Source organism: Panthera leo, chromosome B4 (assembly GCF_018350215.1).
Source record: "Panthera leo isolate Ple1 chromosome B4, P.leo_Ple1_pat1.1, whole genome shotgun sequence".
Taxonomy (NCBI): domain Eukaryota; kingdom Metazoa; phylum Chordata; class Mammalia; order Carnivora; family Felidae; genus Panthera; species Panthera leo.
The window spans coordinates 95,013,736-95,035,088 of record NC_056685.1 but is presented as its reverse complement, the minus strand read 5'-3'; the positions used below and the strand labels follow the sequence as shown (position 1 = coordinate 95,035,088).

The window sequence follows — 21,353 nt, the reverse complement described above, 5'->3', positions numbered from 1 at the left end:
CTGGACTTGACCTTGTGTGAGACTATCTTTCTTTGTTTCAGGCTCAATGAGTACTCTGTCTCTTTTTAAAGAGTAGGCATTGTCTGTCATCCACTTGGAGAAGACAGGGTTCCTTCTCCACTGTGGCAGCAGAGGGGGAAAGATCCTCTGACCGTGGGGGACTGACACCCACTATTGAAGCTGATCTTGCTCGGTCTCTCCTCTATGTAAGTAAAATGTTGTTCCATCCAGTGCTTGACTGTGTTATGATTTCCTTAGTGACTCTGAAACCAAGAAGCAATGGGAAGAATTGTTTGGACTTCCATTCCTGGTGGGTGGCATGGTGATGCTTTTTACTCTCCTCTACATATAGATGCCCATCTCCCTTCCCCTGGGATTGGTACCTGGTATGCGGTACCCATCTTGACACCATGTGATTAAAAGTGAGCCAAAGACTTTTAACAGACTCCTCACCTAGGAAGATATATCAATGGCAAATAAGCATGCGAACAGATGTTTCACATCATAAGGCATCAGGGAAATGCAAATTACAACAGTGACCTACCACCACGCACCTATTAGAATGGCCAAAATCTAGAGCACTGACAGCACCAAATGCTGGTGAGGATGTGGAGCAGCAGGAACCCACTCACTGTTGCTGGGATGCAAAATGGTACAGCCATTTTGGAAAACAGTTTGGCAGTTTCTAACAAAACCAAACATATTCTTACCAGACGATCCAGCATTCACACTGCTTGGTGTTTACTCAAATGAGATGAAAACATATCCACACAAAAGAACTGCACATGGATGTTTATAGCAGCTTTATTCATAATTGCTAAAACTTAGAAGCAACCAAAACATCCTTCAGCAGGTCAATGGGTAAATAAACTGTATGTGTATGTTTGTATGTATGTGTGTGTGTGTGTGTGTGTGTGTACACATATATATATGTGTGTATATATATATATATATATATATATATATATATATATATATAAAATGAGTGTGTGTGTGTAATGGATATTATTTGGCCATAAAAAAGAATGAAATCTTGCCATTTGCCATGACATAAATGGAGCTAGAGAGTAGAATACTAAGCAAACTAAGTCAATCAGAGAAAGGCAAATACCATATGATTTCACTCATATGTGAAATTTAAAGAACAAAATAAATGAGCAAAGGAAGAGACAGAGAGAGAGGCGGGGGGGAACCAAGAAATAGACTTAACTCTAGTGAACAAACTGATGGTTACCAGAAGGGAGGTGAGAGGTAGGGATGGGGGAAATAGAGGTTGGGGATTGATGAGTAGACCTATTATTATGAAAAATGAAATAAAACAAAATGATTTTTTAAATATCTGTTACAATTTATTTCAGTGTATCTTTGCTTGAAGGACAATTATTCAGATGGGGTATAGAAAGTCAAGTAGAGATTGAGTCAAACTCCTGAAGACTCCATTTGAATCAGATGATCTGGATAATTGAATAGGCAAGTAAGCAGCAGCACTAGAATTTCAGGCAAATTTTAGACGAGTTAGATCTTGAATCTGAGGTCTTACTTTCCTAGTCACAGCAACAATTAGGCTTGTTTGTCCTAAAAAGTTGGGTAGCCAAACTAAGCTGAACTTCACAAGACCATCTTTCACCATTAGGTGAAAGGATCTGATTACATACTTGTGAGCTATTTTGGTTGAGGTGAACATAAACATTATCATATTTGCTAAGATTCTTTAAATTCTTTGCGGGAATCCCAAGTCATATAATATCAAGTATTGTTCAAAGAAAAATGACTGAATGCTAAGGAGACTTAGGAAGGCTTACATAAAGTCAGTACATTAGAGTAGAAAAATACTAAAACAAAAATAAGTGTACAATCAAGAGAAGAGAAAGAAAATCATGAGAATTTTGGAAGGGAGAATATGCAGAGCCTCTTCTAAGTCAATCTTCAAAAAGGAACGTGTCATATCATTGTAGTCATTACTACAAACCTGCTAAGGGAGCTCTTTGGGAAAATTGAAAATAAACATATCAGCAATTCCCAGTAACATGGGTTTGAAGATCAAATATTGGCCACAAGAATAAAAATGTCAGGCAAACAGCAAACTAAAATGAATGTCTAACAGTTGCTATGCTTTAGAAGTCAAGCAGAAATTAGAGAAAATGGAGAACATAGGTTAAAGAAGAGAATTAATGTGGCAAAATGGGGAATGCATCCCATACGAATGATTATTAAGCAAAACCTGCCATCCTTCTCTGAATGAGCTGGACAAGAACCAGTAAAGGCCCAAGAGTCTTCATTACATTCAGCTATGTAACTTGTAAGTAAGGAATCTCGATTTTATGGTTAGTGCTGTACACATACTAAAGCACTTAATAATGATATTGACATTGCCGATCCATTGATGTATATTAATGATTGAATGTTAGAAATTGGTCACATCAAGGTCCATGAACAAAATTGCAAAAGAAAAATTTTTCTTAAGGGAGAAAACAGATTTATAAACTTTAACCTCTGGAGCCTTCATGAGAAATAGCGAGATGTAATTTTAGAGAATGTCCTTCCAGACGATTGCAAACACTTGTCTTTAAAAAGTGACCTACCTGTTATACAAATGGCAATGAAGAGTTTAATATTGTTTAGTGTATTCTATTGGAAATTGCTCAGACTGTAGAATCAGGAAGCTGAGATTATTCACTGCTTGTTATTATACAAATTGTACAAGTAATTTACCCTCTGTGAATCTCAAGTTCCTCATCTGTAAAATGGGGATGATAAAAGTAGTTACTTTATAGTGTTCTATCAGGGAATAATATATGCACAGTGCCTAATTCATGTCTAGTTAGCACTGGACACTGAAGGGAGATAAACTTTATAAAGAACCTGCAACTATTCTAATAACAATGAGTATCAGGAAAGTTCTGGAATTTGGCCAAGATGTCATGAAGAGATATTTTACCCAATGAGAAGGTTAGATTCAGCATTGAATAAAAGTTATTGGAACAAGTAAATCTATTTCATCATAACATCCCAATGAATTCAAATTCTTCAATCAACCAGTCACAAATATATGTTTATTTAATATATGCTCTAAATAATAGCAACTTCTCAATTTATTCAATATCCCAAAGAATAAGACTTTTGAAACATGAATACAGTCTCATAGGAGAACAAAACGTGTGCCTAAGAGAATATATAAGGCATTCTTACACAGGAAGCCTTCCTAATACATTTCAAATGTTTCTGCTATTAAAAGAGAGATGCTTAGTTTTTTTCCTCTAGAGCATTGCATTAATGACAGGGGGCATCTTTTTCTATAATCATTCCAGTACAATCCGAATAACCAACAGGTACAGAAATTGGTTTCACTGAAAGGAAAGGAATCCAAATTGTGAGAAGTAGAATGGTACTATCACAATCTTTGTTTTCTATTGAATATAAGAACAAAACTGAAACATCAAAAAAACCCTCATGCTGTCTTCTGCCACAGAGAGAATTCTTTGAAAATTCTGTCTTTATGTCATTTGTTCAACAGCATCGTCAGAGCACTGCAGAGTGAGTTCTATGGAATACAGGAGTAAGGGAATGACAATAACTTGCTGTCCCATAATTTAAGACCCCCACTGTTACCAGCTGCTGCTGCTCCCTTTCTTACTAACAGGAAGGTATGTTTCAAGCAGAGGTCTCACTAAAGATCACGATCCCAGTAATACTTAGCCCACATAACCCTATTTATATGTAAGCTCTGAGCAATAAGTATCCTATTGACCCGTAGCATAAAGGAACTTTTGCAAGAAAATTTAATGAAAAAGAAAGTATTGATTATTCTTTTGGTATTAAGCCAGTATCTCAAGTCATCTGCTTACAAAGAACATCGGCTATTGGGCTATGCTTTTTAGACCAGGAATTTTACTGAATGAGAGAGTTATAGTATCATTTCATATGCCTTAATGGTTAAACATGGTCTCTTCTTATTGGACTCAAAAGAAAATGTTTATTTAGTTTACCACCTTTTTTAAAAGTTTATTTATTTATTTTGAGTGACAGCAGGTGCATATGCACACGCAAACATGCACACAAGGAAGGGAGAGACACAGAGAGAGGGAGAGAGAGAATCCCAAGTAGCCTCCATGCTGTCAGCACAGAGTCCCAGGGTAGGGGATGGGGGTGGTGGTATCCATCTCATGAATCGTGAGATCATGACCTGAGCCAAAACCAAGAGTCTGACCGACTGAACTACCCAGGTTCCCCAATAGTAATACATCATCTTGATCAATTTCACATCCACTGTGAAAAAACTTTATTTAATTTAATGCTGATAACATTTTGTGCATGCAACCAAATTCTTAATCTTTGCCATAAAAATATGAAAGGATCATATATAAAACAACTTAGCCTTCCTTGTGTTAAGCTTCTAGAAATAAATGATGTGAAACCTACAATATCACATGAACTCATAAGTCTTAAAAATCCTACGTTCACTAGCATGGACCAAAATCAGGTAACTTGTGTCCTTTACTAGGTAAAGAGTTCCAGGATGAAGGCTGGTATAGACAATGAACAGAGCAGATGTATATTAGTGAAAGAGATAACAATCCTATGTGTGATACTTTTTCCCCTTTACATAGGCAGACTACATACATGGAATAGCATTCATTCATTACTCATTCATCCAACAAATATTCATTGACTTCCTATCAAATGCCTGGCTCTGTGCTGCATAACAGAGATGCAAAGATATTCACCTCTGCACAATGCCTGTACTTAAGAATTTACAGTTAGGGAAAATAAAGACTCTAATGCGCCTGGGTTTTGTGTCTCATCTAAGTACTGAAAAGAGTTGTGCAAAAAGAACTTTGGATTAAATAATTTTGTTGGTCTCAACTCATCCAGAACAAGAAGGGATCGAATCAGATAGTCTTTTTCTTTCCTTTCAGCTCTTGAAATTTTATGATTTTTTTTACATCTACACACAAGCTGTAAAACTATACACTGATTTTTCAATCATAAAAATTATTTGTTCTGGTCTATTGACCATAAAAATATACCTCTCTCTTTTTCAATGTCACAAAGATAATGCTTTGTAAAGTATTCCCCAATATATTGTTATAAAATTTAATATTTGTACTCTTATTATTTTAAATTTTAGTTTACTGTTTTCTATATAATTGTTTTAATTTTTATATAAAGCTGATGCTAGTGCTATCACTATTAAAGATGATCAGTCTTAAAATTAAAACTGAGGAAGGTATAGAAATCACTGATCTGTCACAATTTGAATCTGGCTTCCAATGGTGGGGGAGGAGGGCTGCATTGGAGGGCTCTTTTATTTCAGTTCAGTTCAGATAACATCTACTCTGGGGGCTATAATAGGTCTTCGTGTATGGTGATGAACAAGCAGATAATTATTTTGAAAGAATAAGATACCTGTGGCTAGTAAATATTCCTAAAAGATTTTCTGCACAGGAGAGATTCTTGGCTCTAAGGTGAATCATTGCATAGAGGCACATATATAAATAGACAAATGGTATAATGCGATCACACACTCTGCTGAGATCCTACTGTGTGACAGTTAACTGACCTATTCAACCACCCACATAAACAAACTACCATGAGTGCCAAAACATTCCATCATGGGTTTTTCAGCCGCTTCCAGAATTAGCCCAGATTGATACCAGTTTTCTTCTTCTGTCCTCTTGCTCTTTGCACTCATTTGTCTAGTTCTCAGATTCCCATTTGACATTAGACTTTGGCTTCTAATGCTTGGCTCAAGATCCTTAGCTGCTTTTAGACAAAATTTCCGGGTTATTCCCTGTCAAAGATGATTCTCGAATTTGCCCTTGCAATTCGAGTAAATAGCCATGTCTATTCACATAAGTGCCTCTATGTAAGTATGGTAAGCCATGGATAAGTGACACTACTGACATCACTGTCACCTCAGACTCACATGGAGCCCTGGAGCCAAATCTCCAGAAGAAGCTAGACACCAGACATATTTGAATCACTTTTTTATATGAGGCTTCATGACTTAGTCCCCGTCATCTTCCTACAGACATTCTCCTACCAACATAATGTGTTCTACAGTGAAACCCTGCTTGTCATCCCCCTAAATACCTCCTGTGCTCTTGTACTTCTGACTTTTTGTATGTTGGAATGTGTTCTATACTTTCTTCTTATTCCAGGGATTCCTACATGTCCTTCAAAGTCAGCTCAAGTATAATTTCCTTTTGGAAGCATTCTGCTATCTTCATGCCAGGTAAGGTGATCTTCATCTGGACCCCATGTCAGTTAATTTGCTGTTCAATCATTGTTTCACTTTCTCACCTGTTTTTCAAATATACTCAGAGTTTTAGAGCATTTGACTGCAAATATACTATAGAGTCTTAGGCAGCTTGTTCATCTCTGAATCCCTGGTGCCCAGGACAGAGCCTGGAATGGATTACATGCTTCATTTAAGTGGGGATTGAGTGCGTGGATACATTCATAACAAAGGATCCTTGACTGCTAAATGTCACATTCTTGGAACTGTTCGTGGGTTCATGGGTTCGTGGGTTTGTGTCAGAAATAGTTCCATTTTTCTCATTTATAATTACAGTGTATTCTCCTGCTCCTTGCTTTTCTCCTGTTTTCATTGAGAATAAATATTGAATATGTGGATTTTTCCCCCATGGAGTTTGGGGATGTTTCTTTGTTTGCATGCTTGTGACATTCCTCTCTTCTGGTGGGATACCAGTATTCATTCAATCAACCATTTTTAGGTGTAGGAAGTAATTTACAAAGTACCACAAGTACTACATCATGATTATTCCACTCTCCGTTTATTATGGCAATACCTTCTTTCCACCACCTCACTTCATCAGATCTTCCATTGGAGACCTTCAAATTCAGCATAATCCTTCACTGCTGGAGATTTATAGCCTACTCCTGAAATTAGCCATTCTCATACATTAGCTTGGGGCATCTCAAATTTGTACAGGTGGCAAAACGCCTGGAAGAATGATGCATGCTGATGTATTGAACTCTGATTTAAAGGAGAAGTAATATGAGTTATAGAAAACATGGCTGTATTATATGCATACAATTTAAAAATCACAGCACTGAATGCACACATCTTTGGAAAAGAAGCAAGTTGGTGAATTAGACATATTTATTGCAGTCATTTATCTTTTATTTCTATTTGTTGTGGAAAAAATGGAATAGAAATGTTTTACAATAAAAAAATATCCTATGTGAAGACTCAGTTCTTAGGGTGAGCCAAATTCCTCCCTGGATAAAAGGTAATTTGCATATTTCAGAGTGTGTAATTAGGTTACGTCTTGTGAAGTGGTTTGTCAAAATATGTTTCTGTAGAACACATATATTTCTATAGAACACATATACAAACATATCCACTTAACTGAAATATATATATTTTTCCAATTTATAGGTAAAGCTAATGAATATTATTTGGTTCCTTTTGTGGGGATTTTTTTCAAGTTTATTTATTTATTTTGAGAGAGAGAGAGAGAGCACAAGTTGGGGAGGGGCAGAGAGAGAGGGAGAGAGAGAGAATCCTAGGCAGACTTTGTGTTGATCAGGAGGAGTGGGGGGTGGGGGGACATGGCGGGCACTCTAGCTAACAAACCCTGACATCATGACCTCAGCCAAAATCAGAAGTTCAACACTTAACCAACTGAGCCACCAGCACCCCTGTGTTTTTATCTTAGGGTTTTTCTTCAGTTTTTGATTCTTTCCATGTCACTGGCTAGCAGAGGACAAATGAGTTTACAAGTAATAAATGATTGCTATTGCCAACTCCATAATGATAGTAATAGTAATGACTACCCTTAATCATCTGTTTTATATGCACATAGTATTATGTTAAAACTTCTTTTTATATACTTTATATATAGAATGTACTCTCACTAACACTAGAGAATTATATTTCCATTTTACAGATGAGGAAACTGAGGTTATAGAGGCTAAATAACTTGCTTAATGCCTCTTAAAGTTTATGCTCCTTCTTCATAATTCTCTTGCCCAGAATTTCAGGTACTCTCTGGACACTGTACTGAAGTGGACAGAGGAGAATATTATAACTAAATCTCTTTGTGATATTGTATAATAAAAAGATTAACCCAAAACTTTTCGGACTGTGTTCTATAAAGCTACTATTTTGTTTCCTTTTTTCTTTTTTAAGTTTATTTATTTATTTTAGAGAGATAGAGACAGCATGAGTAGAGGAGGGACAGAGAGAGATAGAGACACAGAATCCAAAGCAGGTTCTAGGCTCTGAGCTGTGAGCACAGAGCCCAACGTGGGGCTCAAACTCATGAAACCATGAGATCATGACTTGACCTGAAACCAAGAGTCGGACACTTAACTGACTGAGCCACCCAAGTTCCCCTGTTATTTCTAGTTTTGGTGGAGTGGGTCATTCTTTTCATTTTTGTAAGGTAGCAAGATATGCATTGAACTTAAATACTTTTGATGATGGTCTGTTGCAACAAAGGTTTTGTGGTCTTAGCTATGTTTTTTCAGATAGTTCTGGGTTTAGCTGTTCTCTTTTAAGGTCTGTATTCATCACTGGTGGGATGCTGACTCGAGTGGTTTTGTTCTAACACATAAAGCTGAGTTAAAAGCAGGTGAAGTTGGGAATGTACGAACTGGGACCCAACTCATGGAATATTATATTTTTCCCCTTACAAAAGAAATAGAGTTCTCTGGGTTTATAGCCACCCAGGAAGTTTATTGACACATCTAATTCTGAACATCATTTAGATAAATCATTGAGTTTGCCCAGTCCTACCACATGATTTGTGATGCTTTCCAGTGCCTCTGGCTTCAGAAATCAATGAATGGCTTATGTTTATCAACATATGCCATTCTTTATCTATGACAGACAGAGTATGGGAAGTAGATTCTTGTTAATTTTTAATAAGATTCACAAATAACATCCCTCTGGGGCACAGAAAAGAATATAGCTGTGCAGAGGGTTTATTCTAAGATACATTAAAAACCCACATCAAATATACATCAAAACATATAGTAAAGTACTCATAGGTATAGTCCAAAGAGCTAAGTAGCTGTCCAAAAGAGCATCAGTTTGCTTAAAATGTGTCTCAGGGAGGGTGCGCCCATGAGGTACAGCTAGCCATCTGTGGTTTTCCATTAATATGGAGATGGCATGAACCCTTTGGTAAGCAGACCTCCAATAGGCCTGCTCTCTGCTTTCCCAGCATGACTGGGAAGGTCACAACTGTGAACAAATGCTCCTCTCCCTTCTTCATTTTGTGGTGCATTATGGTTTAGTGCACCCTTAGTGGCTTGTGGACAGCCTCATGTCATTTTTAAAAAGCTATGCATGAGAACTACGTACTGACGACAGGTATAGGAAATAGGAAATAGAAATAGGAAATGACGACAAGGTGTAACACAGAGGAACATTGCTAAAATACTTACATTAAAGGACAGAATAATGTCTTCCTGATGCTGTTGGATATTATTGATCTCATGCCTTTTGATGTTATTTAAGATTTGACACCCCTGTTACCTTTATGATAGGTAAAGTCTCCCTCATCTACTCCCTTTCTTTAACATTGAAGTTAATCAGAGTTCGATATCTTATCCCATTGCTCTTTTCTCTTCACACACTGCTGAGGAGTTATCTGATTTAGTCTGTCTTTATCTTCCGCGTATATACTTTTGCTTTCAGCTCTAGCATCTATTCTGTGATTCAGTCATAGAAGCCTAAATATAGGCTGTGCACCTGCACTTGATACTACCTCCAAGTCAGAATATCACAAACAGTTCCCACTATCTCTGCGCTCCCTACTCTGATTCTCCTAGTTGGTGGTCTGATCTTCTCCAGGAAGATGAAAGTCATTCTTGACTCAGCTCTCTCCTACATATACCTCATTCAATCCATCACCAAGCCAGGCCAATTATTTCTTCATAATGTTTCTGGAATGTACTCCCTTCCTGTTCCTCTATATACCTACTTCTACTGGCCAAGCAGAAGCCTTCACCATCTCTTGCCTACACAATTTCAGTTTCTACCTGTTTTCTTTCACTCCTATTTTGCTCAAACTCTTTAATCAATCCTCTGCGCAAAGCCAAAGTGGTCTTTACAATGTATATTTGACCACAGCACTCTTGTCCTTAAAACACTTAAACTCTGCATTGACTGTGGGATAAAGTTTAAATTCCTTAGACTGGCACATGAATGCCTTTATGTCCTGAGGCAGTCTTTTTCTACATCCAGTTTCTCCTCGCTCTTAACTTCATATTTAACACTAATAAATACACATCGTATTCTGCTAGCCCTTGTGCCTTCATTCACCCTGATCCCTCTAAAAGAAACACACATTTTCTTTTCTTGGCTAACACTTATTCATCCTTCAATGTATTATTTTCTCCTGGGAGTCATTTATTAACTCAAGGTTGAGCTAAGTGCTCCTCTGTGCTTCCAAAATACCCAGTGTATAGCCATATTTTGCTTACTACCTATGGTAACATATTATGTATCAGTGTTACCTACTATATAAGTTCCTTAGGAGTGTCTTCCTAATTTTATTATTTTATTCCATTCCTGTAAACCTAGTGCCTAGTGTAATGCCTGACATGCAGCAAATTCTCAGCAAGTGTTTCCTGATGTGAACCAAGAGGTGTTTTGAACATTACATGGGGTATGACTTAAAATTTGAGGTTCCTCATAATTATATCTTATTATTCAATTTTAAAAGTGTTTAGTGGATTCATTTCTGATTTGGGGAAGGTAAGGATATAGGAAGAAGATAAGGTATGGTTCTTGAGGCACCTGGGTGGCTCAGTTGGTTAAGCGCCCACTTCAGCTCAGGTCATGATCTCATGGTTTGTGAGTTCGAGCCCTGCGTCAGGCTCTGTGCTGATGGCTCAGAGCCTGGAAACTGCTTTGGATCCTGTGCCTCTCTCTCTGCCCTCCCCTGCTCGCACTCTTTTTCTGTCTCAAAAATAAAATAAACATTAAAAAAATTTTTTTTCGAAAGGTATTGTTCTTATTCAGAAAGAACGTACCAGTGTAATCAGGAATGTAAGATATTTCATAATCATATCCAATTATAAATATTGTGTTTCATGAAATATACATACATAATTGATAAATTTGTATTCATTATGATTACATATATATTCAGAAGGTACTTATGGTTACCAATAGTGTACCAGACATTGTGACAGGCCCTGAGGATTTCACAGCTTAGAAAACATGATCCTTATTGTGAAGGATTTTACAATATAGTTTGGGAGTGAACTGAGAAACAGTCTAGAATTTATGATACAATGTGATGAGTACTTTTGTGCCAGGTACTGCCTGAGTGCTAGGAATATACATGAATAAGAGAACGCACCTTTTCTTGAGGAGCTCACATAAGGAGCTCACATAAGTTCTCACATAAGAACTGCAGTGAATGATACATGCAGTTCTAGCCAAAATAATCAGGCAAGGGAGAGATGGCTGTAAGTTGAGAAGTAGATAAAGATTTCATACAGGATATGGAAACTGAATTTGACATTAAGGGATAGGTTAAATGGGCTATGATTTGACTCCTCAGACAAAATCAATAATTGCACAGGATAGAATTGTAATTAAATTGCCGTATATCTTTTCCTTTTTCTCCTTTATTTAGAAGAGGAAAATAAAACCCAACTAATTCCTTGTTATGCTCTAGCTATAATACTATTTCTTTCCTTTTATTCATAGTCAAATCTCATAAATAAAATTTATCTATGAAAATTATGCATGATATTAAAAGAATATTTGAAAGAATATTAAAAAATCATTATTGGGAAACACTGTGACCTGTCTCTGGCAAATTTTATGTTACAATTTGTCTTACTTATCTGAGCTTTGGGAGAATAATACCCTTACATTCCTCTGACAATAACTTGGATAAAATGAGGAGAGAGCGAGCACACTCAACACATCAATGGTAGAATATCAACAGTCACTTGTGTTTTTACTTCTTAGTTAAACTTCTACTGGGGTTGTGGTTTTCTAGAACTAGGTAAAGCTTTATGGCAGAAAACCTCAAAGTGTCATAGGACATTCACTCGTCTTCCATTTCATCAGTGAGGGTAGCTTTTTAATCTCTATGAAACTCACAAAGTATTGAGGGTCTCCGGTTTCAAGGATTTCAAAAATTGGACCAAAAAGCATTATCCCAAATACCAAAATGGAAACTGATCCTTTAACTCATTTAGCAAGTTATTTAACTAAAACTCAAGAAAAAACTTTCAGCAGAAATCTTCCTCAAGCAATGTATGATATAATGGTGAGTAAATGTTTGCTTGTACAGCATTCCCAAATGACCTGCAGGTTACTGTATTATACACATCAGGTCACCGGTGGCTCCCAAAGGTCAGGGACAATAACCTGCAATGTGAATGCCACTTTTGATGTAGAAAGATTATGCTGCTTTGAAAAGCCCTTTTCTTCTGAGAATAGAGTGACATTTTTTGCTGTTCCATGTCTTCTCACTTATTTAGCATTTGAGTGACAAGCAGCACACATCTTTATGAAATAGCTGATCAGGGTAAAAGGTGTGTTTCTGGTGATAAAACAGAGGGAAACAAACTGGCCCAGATACTGACTAGAGAGCTTCAGTGAACCGTGTTCAGATCTACCAAAAGAGAGAGAAACACTTTCCGTACACTTTATAGGCATGGAATTTTACTCTACATTTTTGTTTAATAAAACAGAAATGGCGTCATTATTGAGGAAATGCTGTTTATTCTTGACCTTCTCTCTGGTCCCCAATAAACATTCACAGTTATCTGCTCTAGATTTTGAAAAGGCCTTTGTCCTCTTTCAGCCAGGCAGACATAACTATGATTGCAGTTGTAACACATTTTTAGAACCCGTTTCAGGCCTATTAAGTAAGCAGAAGGCAATGATTACATGGATTAACTTTCCTATATCTGTTCAATGTATTTAAAGAGCTCTTGAGGACAATTCAAGAAGAAAAACATGTTCCTGATTCAGCTTCCCAACGCTAAATAAACTGTACCTGATTTCATGCTGGTGCTTATGTAACAATGTCCTGCTGATAATATGAGCTAGTGGTAAACCATGGTGATCTCATGGAGTTGCACATTATGTATTCATTGAATTTTTACAGAACAAAATATGAAACAGTAAAAGAAATATTCATTTTTGTGATTATAAGGATTATTTTTAGTAAAAATTATAATCACTAAAATCATTATTATCTGTTCTATCAAGTGACAATGACCAATATACCGAGTATATACAATGCTTCTACTTCAGAATCTTCCAGAATACAGAACCAAATAATAAAGATGGCGAAATAGTGCTCTAATTCCGACAAAATGGTAGACTAGACTTATTTATTCTTAAGCCTTGTGTTGGAAAATACCTGGGAGCAATGAATAAACTATGACTGCTAAATTTAAAGTACAGCCAAGTTCAAAATAAAGGAAGGAATATCCCCAGCTGACAAAAATCAACAGGGAAAATGGAAGTCAGGCTACTAAACACACAACCTGAAACAGAAACAAGGAGAAAAGTTTAAAATGGTGATGGATGGGGTGGTCCAGATAAGGGGAAAAGTAGGAAGGTTATCATATTTTCTTATATCTTGGACATTAGGTTTTAATTTCCAATATAGGCAAATCATAATCTTAAGTAAGACAGACAGTTGGAAAATGAGAGACCTCTACCTACACGTGTAACTATTAAAGGGTTGTCATAGTAGGCAGTAAAAAAAATTACGGGTTATGATTCTGGTTTAGGTTAATGCTCTCATATATAATAAACACTGAACAAAAGTTACAAAAAAGATGAACTTAAGGCACCAAAGAGAAGATAAAACTAGGGAGACTATAGAAGGCAGGTGAAATTTTGAAGGGAATAGCATAGATTGAGTTACTCATTCTTATGGCATTTATCTAGAAGCCAGGCATCGTGTGGAACAGCTAGACTCCACTAAGAAACTTGCAGTTCTTCTGGAACAACGAACTGGAGGCTGGAGTTTGGGGTTCCTGGAAAAGCAGGAAAGAATCCCATAAAAGACAGAATAAGAAAGAGGGAGCCCCAAATCATGTATATAAATTCTGCCCCCAAATCTGGCTAACCTTCAAACCATGGATGGGTAGGAACAGATATCAGCTAAGGAGAATGGACGTCTCTAATTCCATGATATGCACCTGCAAAAGACCCGTGCTTACCCTTGAACTACACATGTATTATGCAGGTCCAAAATAGCATAGCAAATTCTTTGAGATCTGCACTATCATTTAAACCGCCAGCCATCACAGACAATTTCTTGAGTCATGAATGCATAGGACAGATCCAAAGTAGCTTAACAAAGACTTCAACAACTGAACTGACATTGGGACTACTACCAGTACCAGAAGGCAAGGCAGAACTTGTAGTCTAACTGAACCTCCATTAACCGTACCTTGTCCAGAGGATTTTTAACATGACCAAGGGGCTTAAAAAGCACAGCATTCCAAATGGCCAGCATGAAATCTGAAATTACTTGATATACCAAGAACCAGGAAAATGTAACCACTTCACAAGTGGAGAATATAACCAATAGATCAAACCCCAAGAAGATTTAGATGTTGGAATTACCAACAGGTGTTAAGGCAGCTACTATTTTCGATACAGTTAAACACATTAGAAATGAGTGAAAAGATAGAAGTTCTTAGCCAAGGAACAGAAACTATAAAAAATAGTCAAATAGAAATGCTAGAATTGGAAATCATAATATTATAATAATTCACTGGATTGACTCGATTGCAGATTGAAGGTGGTGAAAGAGTCAGTGAAATTGACAAGAGAATGATAGGCACACAATCTGAAGAACAGAGAGAAAAAAACAGAAAAATATCAGCTGAGCTTCAGAAAAATGTGGGTCAATATCAAAAGGATTAACAGTTATATTACTGGAGTCACAGAAGGAGAAAAGAAAGATATTTGTGCAGACAGGGTACCTTAAGAAATAGTGGCTAAAATTTACTCACATTTGGGCAAAACTATAAATTTATACATTCCAAAAGCTCATTACCCCAAACAGGGTAAACTACACCAAAACAAAATATCCATGCCAAGACACATCACGGCTGAAAATCAAAAGTAAAGAAAAAAAATCTTGAAAAAGCAGACACATTACACAGAATGGACTATGAAGTTTTTTTTTTAAGTTTTATTTATTTATTTTTGAGAGAGACCAAGAGTGAGTGGGGGAGGGGCAGAGAGAATGGGAGAGAGAGAATCCCAAGCAGACTTTACACTGTCAACATGGAGCCTGATGCAGGGCTTGAACTCACATACCGTGAGATCATGACCTGAGCTGAAACTAAGAGTCAGACTCTTAACCGACTGAGCTACCCAGGCATCCCTGGACTATGCAATTTTTGTATACCAGTTATACCTCAATAAAACTGGAAAAAAAGAATGAAAAAAGAATAAGATACGTAGTATATATCTACGTAAGACTACATTTTTAAGAACTTCAAAATATGTGTGACCGTTAAAAGCAAAATTTATCACATTGTCTGATGGGTTTTCAATGTATGCAAAGAAAATATGATAAATAGAGCAGAAGACACAGGCTCAAGGAATCTATATGGTTGTAAATTGTCTGAACTTTACTTAAATTGGCAGAATAACTCTGCACACTGTGAAAGGGAAGTAAGTAGGTTTCTATTCCCCAGAGCAACCACTGAAGACATGATACAATGAGAATTCGTCAAAAACACAATAGATAAATTTAACTGGAATATTTATAATATTCCAATAATCCAAAAGAAAGAAGGGAAAGAGGCACAGAGGAACATAAAGAGAGGGGACAAACAGGGAGCAAATAATTAAACAGTAGTGCTAAATCTAGTCATATCAATAATTGTAAGTGCTCCAAACAAAACCAAAATTGTTGGATTATATTTAAACAAAACAAAACAAAAAAGACCTGACTACTTACTGTCCACAAGAAACCCACATTAAAAATAAAGACATAGGGGCACCTGTGTGGCTCAGTCAGTTAAGTGTCTGACTTCAGCTCAGGTCATAATCTCACGGTTTGTGGGTTCAAGCCTCGTCAGGCTCTGTGCTCACAGCTCAGAGCCTGGAGCCTGCTTCACATTCTCTCTCTCTCTCTCTCTCTCTCTCTCTCTCTATCTCTATCTCTATCTCTATCTCTCTGCCCCTCCCCTGCCCCCATTCTTTCTCTGTCTCTCAAAAATGAATAAACATTAAAAAAAATTTTTTTAATAAAAAAGTTAATAAATAAAGACATAAATAGGTCAAAAGATAAAACTATGTGAATGCTAATCAAAAAAGAGTTGGAGTAGCTTTAATGTCAACAAAGTAGACTTGAGAACAAGAAATATTTCAAGGATAAAAAGGCTTCTAAAATATATTGCATAATGATACAAATCTCAATTTCCCAAGACATAACAATTGCAACATGCACCTAACAGGAGATGTCCCCAATACATGAAGCAAAAATTGATTAAGCTCAGAGGATAAATACAGATCTACACACGTGGTCAGAGAATTCTACATTCATCTATCAGTAATCAATATAACAAGTAGACAAAAAAAGAAAATCGATAAGGATATAGAAGACCTGAGCAACACGATTAACCAGCTTAACCTAATTAACATTTCTAGAACACACTATACAACACAAAATACACATTTTGTTTTCAAGTGCCCATGGAACATTCTCCATGATAGACTATATTCTCGGTATAAAACAGTTTTTAACAAATTTAACGTAATTGAAATCATGTAGCATATACTCTCAGACAGTAATGGAATTCACTCAAATAATAACAAAAACATCTGGAAAATTACCCAAATATTTGGAGATTAAATAACACACTTCTAAATCACCTATGAACTGGAAAGAAAATTATGTACGAAATTTGAGATTAATTTCAATTGAGTGAAAATGAAAATACAGATAAGAAAATTGGTGGAAAGTACTAACGCAGTGATTACTGGGCACATTACATGTTTATATTAAAATTTTTTTCACAAATCCAAGATCTATGTTTCCACCTTAAGAAAGTAGAAAAAAATGAGTAAATTAAGTGCAAAGCAAGCAGAAGAAAGGGTAAAGACAAAAGCAGAAATCTTTGAAATTAAAAAAAAAGAAAACTCAATGAAACAAAAATTCTGTTTTGTGAAAAAGATCAATAAAATTAGTAAACCTCTATCCAGACTAATTAATAAGTATGGCTACATTAAAATTAAGAACTATTGATCAAAGCACACTATAAAAATGAAAAGAAAAATCATACAGTGACAGAATTTTTGCAGCATAATAAAAATCAAGTGCTTATTATCTAAATTCTAGACTATATAGAAAACTTCTAAAAATCAATTAATAAAAGAAAAATAGGCAAAGGATATAAAAAGGCAACTTATAGAATAGGAAACACTGTTGTCCTTTAAACATTTGAATTTTTTTTTTTACCTTTCTTTCTTTCTTTCTTTCTTTCTTTCTTTCTTTCTTTCTTTCTTTCTTTCTTTCTTTCTTCTTTATTTATTATTGAGAGACAGAAAGCATGAGAATGGGAGGGGCAGAGAGAGGGGGAGACACATAACCAGAAGCAGGCTCCAGGCTTTGAGCTGTCAGCACATAGCCTGACGCTGAGCTCAAACTCACAAACCACGAGATCATGACCTGAGCCTAACGTGCTTAACTGACTGAGCCACCCAGGTGCCCCTACATTTACTTGTTTTTGAGAGACAGAGAGAGACAGAGCACAAGTGGGGGAGTGGCAGAGAGAGAATGAGACACCGAATCCAAAGCAGGCTCCAGGCTCTGAGCTGTCAGCACAGAGCCTGAAGGGGGACCGAACTCACAAACCCCAAGATCATGACCTGAGGCAATGTCAAACGCTTAACGGACTGAGCCACCCAGGCGCTTCCATTAAACATTTTTAAACATGTTTTTATTTGTAGTCAAGAAAAGATGAATTTTAAAAATGAGATGCTATTTCATATGCACTGATTTGGCAAAATAGTGAGTAAGTCTGATACTTATGTGTGGAGCTATAGGAAAATTTGTATTCTTATACACTGCTATTAACAATGCAAATTGGAGGGGTGACTGGGTGGCTCAGTTGCTTAAGTGTTTGATTTTGGCTCAGGTCATGATCTCACAGTTCATTAGTTTGAGCCCCATGAAGGGCTCTGTGCTGACAGCTCGGATGCCTGCTTCAGATTCTGAGTCTCCCTCTCTTTCTGCCCCTCCTCCACTTGTGTTTTCTCATTCTCTCTCTTTCTCTCTCTCTCTCTCAAAAATAATAAACATATTAACATTTTAAAAAAATATAAAATAGAATGTATTCCTAATGGGAAATTACTGTCTTGAAACAATAATCAACTTAACATATTTTAAAAAAATAATAAAAAAGAAAAGAAAGGAAAAGAACTATAATAGAGGAAAAAAGTGGAAATGATTTATTTTTATGGGATGTAATGCCAGTTAGTAAAAATTAAAATAAAAAAATTGCTGCATGTTTTTTACAGATACCTCCAATAAAATTCAAAGACATGATTAGGAATGATAAACCATAAGATCATAATAGTCATTACATCTGAAGAGGAACAGAAGAGGATAGGTATATTGTTAAGGTTTTTTTTTTCTTTTTTTAATAAAAAGAGATGAAAAGCAAAGAAAAGTAATTTTTCAAAAAGAAAGGAGATACCACAATTACATATAACTCCGATTTATGCAGTTCACTCTCCAGTACTTTTTACCTGATGGTATTTCCTGTGATGATAATTCCAGTGTTAGTCAACTGAGTTATCCAGAGATAATGAAAAGGGAGCAAAGTCTTCTCATTCACCTTCCGCTTTTAGCCAACATTCTTAGAAAAAGCAGGATCCCTATTTGGAATGTACACATTTAGGTTCTTCCTAATTTGCTACAAGTCAAGATGTGACTCAGAATCTCTGATATCCTATTCCCGACACTAGGTTTTGACACTTGGGAATCTCTTCTTTTCATGGGTCAATGGCTTCATCAGCACTAGAACCGCCATGTTAGAAATACAGCTTTCAAACGTTTTAAGAGGTAAATGAACATCATTTGAATGCCTTTTCTTGCTCTTCTAAAGCAGTTCACTTTAACCGAGGAAGAGCTCTAAAAACTAAGTCAAAAATAGAACGCTATAGTGCAAAGCTATGTAACAGTTAAAAATATTGACATGGAAATATGTTCCCACCATACTATTAGGTAAAGAAAAGCTTCCAAATCCACAGTATGCTCCCGGGGGTGTAAAAATTATGTTAAAATAAACAAGAATTGTAAATACTCACGTGCATAAACACGTCTATACCCAGGGTAGTGGTAGAATACACACAGCAAAATGTTAATGGTGCTTACCACCAGTTAATGGAATCTATGGGAACATTTTATTGTCTTTCTATTTTGTCTGTTGTGCAATGGGTGTTTTCACTTTTGTAATTTAGAACATTCACCTCCACACTGAGGACAATTAATTTAGATAAAAGAAAACTTTAGAAATATCATGCCTGTTTTTCCCACTTCCTAGAAATAGTGAGGTAAAGTTGGATTGCTGTCTATTTATGGCTGATTCAAAGGTAGTTAAATTTGATATTATTTCCAAATTTACCACTGAATTTGGTTTGAAAGGAGTACAGTCTTTGTGATAATCACTTTTGGCATAAGCCTAATATAAAATATGATTTTAAGTTCTGCAGTCAAAATCTAGACTAGTTGCTTACCTTTTTTCTAAAGTAGAGCTATTTCTAAGACTCGAGGATCCAGAAAACTCTTGTAAGAGGAATGGTTTATATTTTGTCTCCATTTGTATTAATAACAAAACAGTATTTGGGTGGGTATTTATCACATGGAATTGAATAAAAATACATTTTATTAACATATGAAATGAAGCCACTTCTATTCTATCCCCAAATAATAAAAAATTAAAATTATTTGCTGAAGCTATTCTAAGAAACAGAGAATTCATGAAATCTTTATTCTTTACTCTCCAGCATTTGGAAAATACCTAACCCAAATATTTTGATGCCATTTGCCAAGCAGGAAGCCAAGAACACGAAAATGCTTGGTAGCGTATTTTTCTCATTCTTTTCCTGCTTAAATTTCTCATCCATAATACATTAGACTGACTTCTTCTTTTTTTTTTTAGTTGTTTACTGTAAAGCCAGTTCACACAATTTTCCTCTAAGTTCCTAAGACGAATAAAGTATCAAAGTATGACCCACATTTCTAAATCAATAAGGTGTTTATTTTACTTAATTAACAAGATGTTCACCAAAAATATGAAAAAAAAAAAGTAGAATTCTGAGTTGCTCTGTCAGTTAGCCTTGGGCAGTTATAATCTCTGAGACAAATAGCTTTGTTATTTGCACAGTTGTGTCAATGTAATTTCAAATCAGTGCAACTTGAATCAATAAAAAGCTCTGGTAGAGAGTTATTCATTTAGTGTAATTTGGCTTTTTTTTTTCAATTACATTTCTCCTTAAATACTTCATATATTTAAAGGTATGCTGGAAATTACTTCTAACACAGTACAGTTTTTCAGATTGGTTAAGGTTTCTACATAATCACAAAAGCTTCTGCTGTAGCTATTTCCACCTCCTGGAAAATTTTTTAACCAAGTACCTGCTTTCATAACTCCTTTACCAACTCCTAGTTTCTGCTCAATGCTCTTCTTCTCCACATGGCTTTTCTTAAAAATCCCATTTTATTCTGTAAACTCCTTGTACTCACATCTCTCCCCAATCCCTACTCCCCAAATTCCCCTTATTTTGATCTACTTTTACATTTTCCCATAGCAGTTATCACCTTCCACCATACTATATAATTTACTTATTTCTTACATTTATTGTTCAATGCATATTTCTTCCTCCTAGAATGTAAGCTTCATGAAGGCAGGAATTTTTATCTATTTTGGTCAGCAATGTATCCCAAATACTAAAGACACTTCTTGGCTCATCATGGGTACTCAATATATACTTAACTATTTAAAATAAATCATGTATCAGTGAAATGTCAGCAGATTATTCCACTGTTTTTAGAAAATATGTAACATACCATATCACATTGTAACTTGACTTCAGCTGATTTTTCCTCGTCTATTCAATGAAGAAAGGCACTAGCATTGTCCCAGCACACATGGATTCTGATGAATGATTTATTTTATTTTTTTTTAACGTTTTATTTATTTTTGAGACAGAGAGAGACAGAGCATGAACGGGGGAGGGTCAGAGAGAGAGGGAGACGCAGAATCGGAAGCAGGCTCCAGGCTCTGAGCCATCAGCCCAGAGCCCGACGAGGGGCTCGAACTCACGGACCGCGAGATCGTGACCTGAGCCGAAGTCGGAT

At 36.1% G+C, this 21,353-nt stretch overlaps 1 protein-coding gene across 1 annotated transcript in view; it reads left to right on the top strand.

Moving 5' to 3' along the window:
• The window catches only part of PTPRR (protein tyrosine phosphatase receptor type R), a 274,719-nt gene that overhangs the window by 3,925 nt on the left and 249,441 nt on the right, over nucleotides 1-21,353 (top strand). Inside the window, exons 3-5 of the mRNA XM_042947172.1 lie at nucleotides 42-206; nucleotides 3,515-3,644; nucleotides 6,162-6,235. The gene's annotated coding sequence lies outside the window, so the exon portion shown is untranslated. The remainder of the gene's footprint in view (nucleotides 1-41; nucleotides 207-3,514; nucleotides 3,645-6,161; nucleotides 6,236-21,353) is intronic.